The following is a 10,756-nucleotide window of genomic DNA, read 5'->3' on the forward strand; positions in this document are numbered from 1 at the left end:
ACACACAAACATTGATCAAAAGAGATGTGGAAGAACATTTCATACTCATCAAAGGAAAAATCCTACCAAGATGGCATTTCAATTTTGAATATCTATGCCCCAAATGGAAGGCCACCTACATTCATAAAAGAAACATTACTGAAGGTTAAATGGCACATCAAACCCACACATTAACAGTGGGGAACTTCAACACCCTACTTTCACCAACCGATATGTCACTGAGACAGAAACTAAACAGAGAAATAATGAAACTAACCAATGTTGTGAGTCAAACTGACCTAACAAATCTACAGAACATTTTAACCAGACACAAAAGAAGATAACTTCTTCCTAGCATATCACAGAGCCTTCTCCCAAATTGACCAGATAGCCAGTCACAAAGCAAATCTCAACAGATACAAGAAAACTGAAATAACTCTGTGTATCCTATCAGACGACCACAGATTAAATCTGGCCTTCAGCAACAGAAGCCTAGGAACTCATGGAAACTGAAAAACTCTCCAATCAATGATCATTGTGTCAGGGTAGAAATAAAGAAAGAAGTTAAAAACTTTCTAAAAGTCAATGAAAATGAAGGTACAACATACCCAAACTTGAAGGACACAGTGAGAGCAACTTAGAGAAAAGTTAATTGTACCAACTCCCTTCATAAAGAAACTGGAGCGTTCTCATACAAGTATCTTTAAAGTACACATGAAAGCTCTAGGGAAGAAAATCAATCACATCCAAGAGGAGTAGACAGTAGGAAATAATCCAATTCAGGAATAAAATCTATCTCAAATGAAGAGAACAATACAAAAAAATCAACCAAGAGCTGTTTTTTGTTTTGTTTGATTTTNTTTTTTTTTTTTTTTTTTTTGTTGAGAAAATCAACAGGATAAACAAGCACTTAACCTGACCAACTTAAAGGCAAAGGAACAGTATCAATTCAACAAAATCAGAAATCAAAAAGGAAATATATAGCAGATACTGAGGAAATCCAAAGAATCATTAGACCTTACTTTAAAAGATTGTACTCCAAACAATTGGAAAATCTAAATGAAATGGATGATTTTCTAGACAGATACAACTTCCCAAAGTTAAATCAAAATCAGGTAAACAACCTAAATGAATCCCATAAAATCTATAGAAATTAAAGAACTCATTAAAATCTCCCAACCATTAAAAGATCAAGGCCAGATTCTTTTAACACAGAATTCTACCAGACTTTCAAAGAGCTAATATCAATACTCCTTACAATATTCCATAAAATATTAGAATATTTATTCCATAAAATATTAGAATATAAAAGAGAAAGAATATTCCCAAACTCTTTCTATGAAGCCACAGTCACCTTGATGGGTAAGCAACACAAATAAATACTTAACACAGAAAAATTCAGACCAGTTTCCCTCATGAATATTTATGCAAAAATACTCAATAAAACACAGGCCAACTGAATCCAAGAGCACATCAAAAACATCATCCACCATGATCAAGTAGGATTCATGCTGGGATGTTAGTGGTTTATTGGGTGTAGGAGTTCTCTGGTGGATAGTTTTGGGGTTGTTTATAAATAAAATCATATATTTGCAAATTGTGATAACTTCATTTCTTTGTTTCACCTTGTATCCCTTTGACCTCCTTTTGTTGTCTAATTGCTCTGTTTAGAACTTTGAGCACCATATTGAATAGATATGGGGAAAGTAGGCATTCTTGCCTTGTCCCTGATTTTAGTGGGATTGCTTCAAGTATCTCTATATTTAGTTTGTTGTTGACTATTGGTTTGCTGTGTATTGCTTTTCTTGTGTTTAGCTATGGGCCTTGAAATCCTGATCTTTCCAAGATGAACATGAAGGAGTATTTTATTTTGTAAAAGGCTTTTTCAACATCTAATGAGATGATCATGTGGCTTTTTTCCTTTGAGTTTGTTTATATAGGGGATTACATTGATGGATTTCCTTATATCAAACCATCCCTGCATCATTGTATTCAGTTTGAGAGAATTTTATTGAGAATTTTTGCATCGATATTCATAAGGGAAATTGGTATGAAATTCTCTCTCTCTCTCTCTCTTTTTTTGTTGGGTCTTTGTGTGGTTTAGGTATCACAGTAACAGTGGCATCATAGAAAAGATTAGACAGTATTCCTTCTGTTTCTATTTTGTGGAATAGTTTGAAAAGTACAGGTATTAGGACTTCATTGAAGATCTGATAGAATTATGCACTAAAGTCATCTAGTACTGGGATTTTTTTGGTTGGGAAACTTTTTTTCTCTTTCTGAAATTATTAATACAATTTAAAATATTTACAAATAAATCAATTACATTTAATGCATTTAAAATGCAAGTCTAATGTTCCAGAGAAAGGAATTTCATTTCAATGTGAAATATCCAAATTATTCGAATGCGAAAATGAATAGTTTGCAAACTCTGCAAACAACATTTAAATGTAGTGTCGAGCATGTCTGTCAACAGTTAACAATATCACCTTCAGGAAATACACAAAGCCCATAGTTAGTCAAGTATCACTTGTAATTAATGCTTCTATTTTTGGGGGAGGGGTTAGTACACTGTCTAGATGGTTTAACTGATCCTGATTTAACTTTGGTACCTAGTATCTATCTAGAAAATTACCGATTTCATAGTTTTATTGAGTATAGGCATTTGTATAAGGTTCTGATGATTATTTTAATTTCTTTGATTATTATTGTTATAGCTCCCCTTTTTTTCTGATTTTGTTAATTTGGATACTTTTTCTGTGCCCTCTGATTAGTCTGGCTGAGGGTTTATCAAACCTGACAATTTTCTTAAAGAACCAGCAGCTGGTTTTGATTCTTTGTATAGTTCTCTTTGTTTCTACTTGGTTGATTTCAGCCCTGAGTTTGATTATTTCCTACAGTCTACTCATTTTGGGTGTATTTGCTTCTTTTTGTTCTAGAACTGTTAAGCTGCTAGTGTATGATCTCTCCAATTTCTTTATAAAGGCACTCAGAGCTATGAGTTTTCCTCTTAGCATTGCTTTCATTGTTTGGGCATGCTGTGCCTTCATTTTCATTACAGTCTAAAAGTCTTTAATTTCTTTCTTATTTCTTCCCTGACCAAGTTATCATTGAGTAGAGTGTTGTTCAGCTCCCATGTGTATGTGGGATTTTTGTTGTTTCTGTTGTTATTGAAGAACAGACTCAGTCTGTGGTTATCTGATAGGATTCATGGGATTGTTTTCATGTTCTTGTATCTATTGAGATTTGTTTCGTGACCAATTACATTTTCAGTTTTGAAAAAGTTACCATGATGTGTAGAGAGGAAGGTATATTCTTTTCTTGTAGTTTGAAATGTTCTATAAATATCTACAAGTCTATTTTGCTAATAAATTCTGTTTTGGCAAGATAGCCACTGTTACTATATTAATCCTGCCAATCCATGAGCATGGAAGAACTCAAGGAAACATTGACAGAAAAATTGGTTTTAGACATAACTCTTGTATATGCTTTCAAACTTCATTGTGTCCTGACAACTAAAACTGCATCAATCCTGGTCATTGCCACTACATTCTTTCTGATAAAGGAGTAAAATCTGATGGTTCTCAATAAAATTGTCACAGCCTCAGTTTTGCCATGGTTCCTCCCAACCAGCCTGATTGAATTCCTCATGCTATGTCACGTGACTTTGTCTAATGTAAGCACACATGCTTACACTCCTCATTTGTCAGCATTGAAAATGGATTCACTGTAGTTTTGCAGTTTATTGGGCTTTCTCTTTGTTTTTATTACTGTGGTTACGTGTGGCGGTTCAGTTGTTGATCTATCAGGTTCAGTGTATATGGTTTTATGTTGAGGTCTTTGATCCATTTGGACTTGAGCTTTATGCAGGTTCATAGATATAGATCTCTTTGCATTCTTCTACAAAAGATATCCAGTTAGACCAGCACCATTTGTGGAAGATACTTTTTCCTATTGTATATTTCTGGCTTCTTTATGAAAACCCAAGTGTCCATAGATATGTGCACTTATCTCCGTGTCTTCCATTTTACTGCATTGATCACCCTGTCTGTTTATATGCCAAAACCATGGGAGTTTTCTTACTAAAGCTCTAGAGTACAGCTTGATATCAGGGATGGTAATATGCCCATAAGTTCTCTTATACTATAAGATTGGTTCATCTATCCTAGTTTTTTTTTTTTTCATATCAAATTGAGAACTCTTCTTTCATACTCTGTAAAGAATTATGTTGAAATTTTGATGTAGAGTGCAGTGAATCTGTACATTACTTTTGGTAAGAAGGCCACTTTTACTATGTTAATCCTAGCAGTCCATGAGAATGGGAGAATTTTCCATCTTTTGATATCTCTTCAATTTCTTTCTTTACAGACTTGAAGTTATTGTCATCCAAGTTTTTCACTTGCTTATTTAGAGTTAGCCCAAAATATTTTATACTATTTGTGGCTATTGTGAAGTGTTGAGACTTGCTCTTTTGCTAAATACTGTAATGACAAATACTGACCCCCAAGAACTGGTTGCTCACAGGAATCATAGCTCCTTAATATAAAACTACTGGTAAAATAAAAATATTGACAGCCAATAGCTTGGCAGAAGAGTCACAGTCAAGGTTGGGGGTTCCCAGGTTTGATTTTGCAGGATACCATGGGAGAGATGAAGTTGGATTGAGGAGAAGATGTGCCATTGGTTAAAATCTTAGCTGTGAGGGTTGACTAGTTAGAGTTAAGAGCAGTCCAGATGGACCATAATAAGTAATAACGTGGGGTAATTGAAAGGAAAGTAGATTTTAATAACATAAAGAGTAGAATCTGCCCAGTTTTAGTCCTGATAAAGTCTTATTATAAATTAAAGGTCATGTGTGTCTTTTATTCAGGAATTGAATATCCAAAGGCAGGGTAGAAGCCCCTAATTGAAATAAAATATTTTCTTCAACAATGAAGGGTATTGTTTTCCTGATTTCATTATTAATCCCTTTGTTATTTGCGTATAGAAAGGCTACTGATTAATCTTGTGTCCAGACAATTCCCTAAAGGTATATATTATCTATAGGAGTTCTCCATTTCGTGTAATTTTAGAAATAAACTTGCTCTTTCTTAGGAGCTCTCCTTGAGCTCCTTGCTATTTGCCAGTTAGCATTTTCCAGAAAACACTACCCATACCTCTGGCTGGCTTTGTCAAGCTGTCAACAACCACCCTTAACGAAAACGCTGGGAGCTACTGTTAGAGCACTGAGGGCTAACTGTCCAGGATGCCCTCTCTCTTCTTCTGCCTCCTTTAGCCCTGAAGAAGGAAAACTCCAGAGACTTTTATTTATTTAAAACTGATCAGATAACTCAATGGCACGGTGAAGAGTTCCCTTTCCTAAACTTAACAGTAGCCTTTTCCATCCTCCTTGGCCTCTGCAGGTGGCAGGGCTACATGCTACATACAGATGCCCCAAGAGACCTACCTGTATGCTGCTTCCTATCAGCTCCACAGCTTAGTCTAAATACGCAATCCTCCCTCTGTCCTCTTCTCTTCATCCTGGAACTCGGAAATCCCACTCACCCTTTTTTCCCCCAGTGACTGGCTTCTGCTGTTTTTATTGACATAATCAAGAAACAATTAGGGAACATGATTTTAGTATCAGCTCTTCCCCCACAGTTCCCTGGTAGAATTTTTGGTGTCATTTATGTATATTATTATAACATTTGCACATAACAACACTTTGACTTCTTTCTACCAAACTTGTAACCCCTTGATCTCTAGTTGACCTAAAATGAATTTGGCAATACGCCTTCTGTTTCTATTTTGTGAAATAATTTAAGGAGCATTGACATTAGCTCTTCATTAAAAATCTGGTAGAATTCTCTGGAACACTGTTCCATTGATAGTCAGAAAATAAGTTTGTATATCCACTATTGAAATCAATATAGCGATTTCTCAGAAAATAGAGAATCAATCTACATCAAGATCTAGCTATAGAACTATTAGGTATATACCCAAAGGACACTATATTCAACTACAAGAACACTTTCTCATCTATATTTATAGTAGATTTATTCATAATAGCCAGAAACTGGAAAAAATACAGATGCTCTTTAGCTGAAGAACTAATTAAAAAATAACTGATAAATTTATATACTCAAGTGTTATTACCCAGCTGTTTAAAAACAATGACATTATAAAATTAGCAGGCAAATTGATGGAACTAGAAAAATATCATCCTGACTGAGTAACCCAGACCCATAATGACAAACATGGCATGTCCTGACTTATAAGTAGATATTAGTTGTGAAGTAAAGGATTATCATGCTACAATGCATAAACCCATATAGACAGGTAACAGCGAGAGCTCAAGGGGGACACATGGCCCTCCCTGGGAAGGGAAAATAGAATAGGTTTCACAGGTGGACTAGGGGCCGATAGTGATGGTAACAGGGGTGGAGGAAGGATAAAAGAAGAGAGTACATGGAAAGATTACTGCAAATGGGAGCACACTGGTGGCAGTGTGGAAACCTAATTTATTGGAAACTCCCAGAAATCTTCAAGGTAATCCTATGAAAACTCCTAGTAATGATAAATGTAGAACCTAAACCAGCCATCTTCTGTAACCAAGCAAGGTTTCCAGTGGTGGAACTGGGATATCAACTCAGCTAGGAAGTTTTTGACCTACAATTTGTCCTGCCTGCAAGATGTGATGGGGTAAAGGCAGAGCAGAACATGTGGGAGTGATGAACAAAAGACTCGCCCAACTTGAGGCCCATACCTGATACTGCCAGGAGGACCAGGAACCAGACACTGTTATTGTAGTAATTACTTAACCTCAAATCAGGATTTCTACCCCATCTTTTATCATTCAGTTCCAAGACAAAAGAATCAAAGTTTTTATTTTTTATTTTTTTTTATGATAAGCCTTGTTCAGCACTAGAGCTAGGTAGATATCTACCCTCTCTGCCCTTAAAATCTATGTCCCCATCAATAACCATGAGTGATAACTTACTATGTTCAATCTGTGCTTCTCTTAACTGAAATTGTTGATCCCTCATGGCCATGTACTCATAACTCACCCCATGATGACTTCCTCCTATCTCCCAACTCTTCCCCTTGTAGCTTCCTCAGACCCCAAGCCCAGGAACCCAAGAGCAGTGACTATCTCTCTTCCGCCCAGCTATTAGCTGAAGGTACCTTTATTCACTGATCAGTGATAACTTGAGGGGCAAGGTTCCATAATCACTTGAATATATAAAGACCCTTGTCCCTGGAGGCAACCAGGTATAGGGAGCTAGTACTTCATATTATAATTCAAGCAAAAGACCAAATTTCAACAACTCAGATAGCCCACAGACTAAGGATAAAAACAAATAGTTCTGAAGGGAAATAGATCTATAGGAGAGAGAAGGCTGAGGGTTGGAGGAGACTGGGAGGAATGAAGGGATGTGAAAGTAGATAGGGTGCAATATACGAGAGAAGAAAAGTAAATAAAACATTGCACCTTAGATTATTAGCCTTATTCATTCTACACAGCTTCATCTACTACTAAATATCTTCCCAATAACAGACATTAGGACTGTAGACAGTAAAATCATATCATATCCAAAGTATAGATGGTCTATTTAGCTATAGACTGAGAAAAACTTCTAAACTTAAAAACAGGAAAGTTTGACCCGGGCAGTGGTGGCACACGCCTTTAGTCCCAGCACATGGGAGGCAGAGGCAGGCAGATTTCTGAGTGCAAGGACAGCCAGGTCTACAAAGTGAGTTCCAGGACAGCCAGAACTGCACAGCAAAACCATGTCTCAAAAAAACAAAACAAAACAAACAACAACAAAAAACAAAAGAAAAAAAGAAAAAGGAAAGTTTAAATCTAAAATTACAAAATTCACGTAAATTACACATTAGTATAAACACTTCTTATAGTAATCATGTTTCTTTTTATTGCTTAGTTTAATAACATGAATAAATAATAACATATACCTATTCTTTTTATAACTGAAAAATTGTACATGCTAACTAGTGAAGGACAACAAAACTAGGATCATAACTTGGCATAACATGGTTTTCCAATAATAACTATTCTGTCATCAAGGCATGTAATCTGATGCTATCTTCAACTGTTTCTCTTATAGCAAAACTATTCATATTTTAGCTAATCACAGTATCATTAGGATTAACATATACTAGATGAAAAATGTGTAGACATTGGGGCAGGAAACACAAGAAATCCCCAAACTGAGCAGGTATAAAAACCTGCCATGCAGATCAAACTATAATAATTATGTTAGAGAACCTTTTGTTGTTGTTAAAACGTTTTTCACTATTCTGCTTTTTTGTTCATTTCCAAATGTATATGAGAGTTGTTCTTTCAATGTCTTTGAAAACTTGTGTTGGGATTTTAATGGGGATTGCATTGAATCTGTAGATTGCTTTGGGGAGGATGACAAGTTTTACTATGTTAAATCTGCCAATCCATGAGCATGGGAGATCACTCCATTTTCTGAGAACTTCTTCAAGTGCAGGGATTAAAGGTGTGCACCACCACCACCCAGCCACTTTATTTCTTGAGAAACTTGAAGATAATGTTATAGAAGGCTTTCATAGAGGTTTGGTTAGAGTTATCTCAAGATATTTTATATTATTTGTGGCTAATGTAAAGGGAGTTGTTTCCCTAGTTTCTTTCTCAGCCTGTTTATAATTTGTATAAAGAAAGGTTACTGAATTATTTGAGTTAATTTTATATCCAGTCACATTGCTGAAGTTGTTTATCAGCTAGAGAAGTTCTCTGGTAGAATTTTTGGGGTCTCTTTTGAATACTATCAGATGATCTGCAAATAGTGGTACCTTTCTTTCTTCTTTGCCAATTTGTATCCCCTTGAACTCTTTTAGTTGTCTCATTGTTCTAGCTAGAAGTTTGAGTACTAAAGAACTCATAAAACCAGAGACACTGAAATTTATAGAGGAGAAAGTGGGGGGAAAGCCTGAAAGATATGGGCACAGGGGAAAAATTCCCAAACAGAACAGCAATGGCCTGTGCTGTAAGATCAAGAATCGACAAATGGGACCTCATAAAATTGCAAAGCTTCTGTAAGGCAAAAGACACTGTCAATAAGACAAAAAGCCCACCAACAGATTGAGAAAGGATTTTTACCAATCCTGAATCTGATAGGGGACTAATATCCAATATATACAAAGAGCTCAAGAAGCTGAACTCCAGAAATTCAAATAACCCCATTAAAAAATAAGGTACAGAGCTAAACAAAGAATTCTCAACTGAGGAATCCCGAATGGTTGAGAAGCACCTCAAAAAATGTTCAACATCCTTAATCATAAGAGAAATGCAAGTCAGAACAACCCTGAGACCACCTCACACCAGTCAAAATTGCTAGGATCAAAAATTCAGGTGACAGCAGATGCTGGCAAGGATGTGAAGAAAGAGGAACACTCCTCCATTGCTGGTGGAATTGCAAGCTTGTACAATCACTCTGGAAATCAGTCTGGCAGTTCCTCAGAAAATTCCAGCACTACTGGAATATCCAACAATACCACTCCTGGGCATATACCCAGATGTTCCAACTGGTAATAAGGACACATGCTCCACTATGTTCATAGCAGCATTATTTATAATAGCCAGAAGCTGGAAAGAACCCATATGTCCCTTAACATAGGAATGGATACAGAAAATGTGTTACATTTACACAATGGAGTACTACTCAGCTATTAAAAACAATGAATTTTTGAAATTCTTAAGCAAATATATGGATATGAAGGATATAATCCTGAGTGAGGTAACCCAATCACAAAAGAAGTCACTTGATATGCACTCACTGATAAGCAGATATTAGCCCAGAAACCTAGAATACCCAAGATACAATTTGCAAAACACAAGAAAATAAAGAAGAAGGAAGACCAGCATGTGGATACTTCATTCCTTCTTAGAATAGGGAACAAAATACCCATGGAAGGAGTTACAGAGACAAAGTGTGGACCTAAGATGAACAGATGGACCATCCAGAGGCTGCCCCATCCAAGGATCCATCCCATAATCAGCTACCAAATGCAGACACTATTTCATATGCCAGCAAGATTATGCTGAAAGGAACCTGATATAGCTGTCTCTTGTGAGGTAGGTTATGCCAGTGCCTGGCAAATACAGAAGTGGATGTCACAGTCATCTATAGAATGGAACACAGGGCCCCAAATGGAGGACCTAGAGAAAGTACCCAAGGAGCTGAAGGAGTCTGCAACCCTGTAGGTGGAACAACAATATGAACTAACCAGCAACCCCAGAGCTCATGTCTCTAGCTGCAAATGTAGCAGAAGATGGCATAGTTGGCCATCAGTGGGACGAGAGGCCCCTTGGTCTTGCAAACTTTATATGCCCCAGTACAGGGGAATGCCAGGGCCAAGGAGTGGGAGTGGGTGGGTAGAGGAGCAGGACAGGGGGAGGGTATAGGGAACTTTCAGGATAGCATTTGAAATGTAAATGAAGAAAATATCTAATTTTTTTTTTTTAAAAAAAAAAGAGGAACTGGAGTATTGTATTATTCATGAAAGGGTTACTCCCCTGGTGCATGTTTTTCACTGGGCACAGAGGAATAGCATAATTAGGTATTTACTAAGGGACCCCTGGTGGTGGGTTTAACAATAGACTAGCATTGCATCCACCTTTCACCTGGATCCTGTGAATAACTGATTTTTAGATAGGGCTGTTCCTATCTAAGTTGTAAACATTGTCTGACTCCTGAAGCTTTTTATGTATGCATTTTTTCTGTTTTTTTTTTTTTTTTTTTTTTTTTTTTTT

The sequence above is a fragment of the Mus pahari genome, chromosome 3 (assembly GCF_900095145.1).
Source record: "Mus pahari chromosome 3, PAHARI_EIJ_v1.1, whole genome shotgun sequence".
Lineage (NCBI taxonomy): Eukaryota > Metazoa > Chordata > Mammalia > Rodentia > Muridae > Mus > Mus pahari.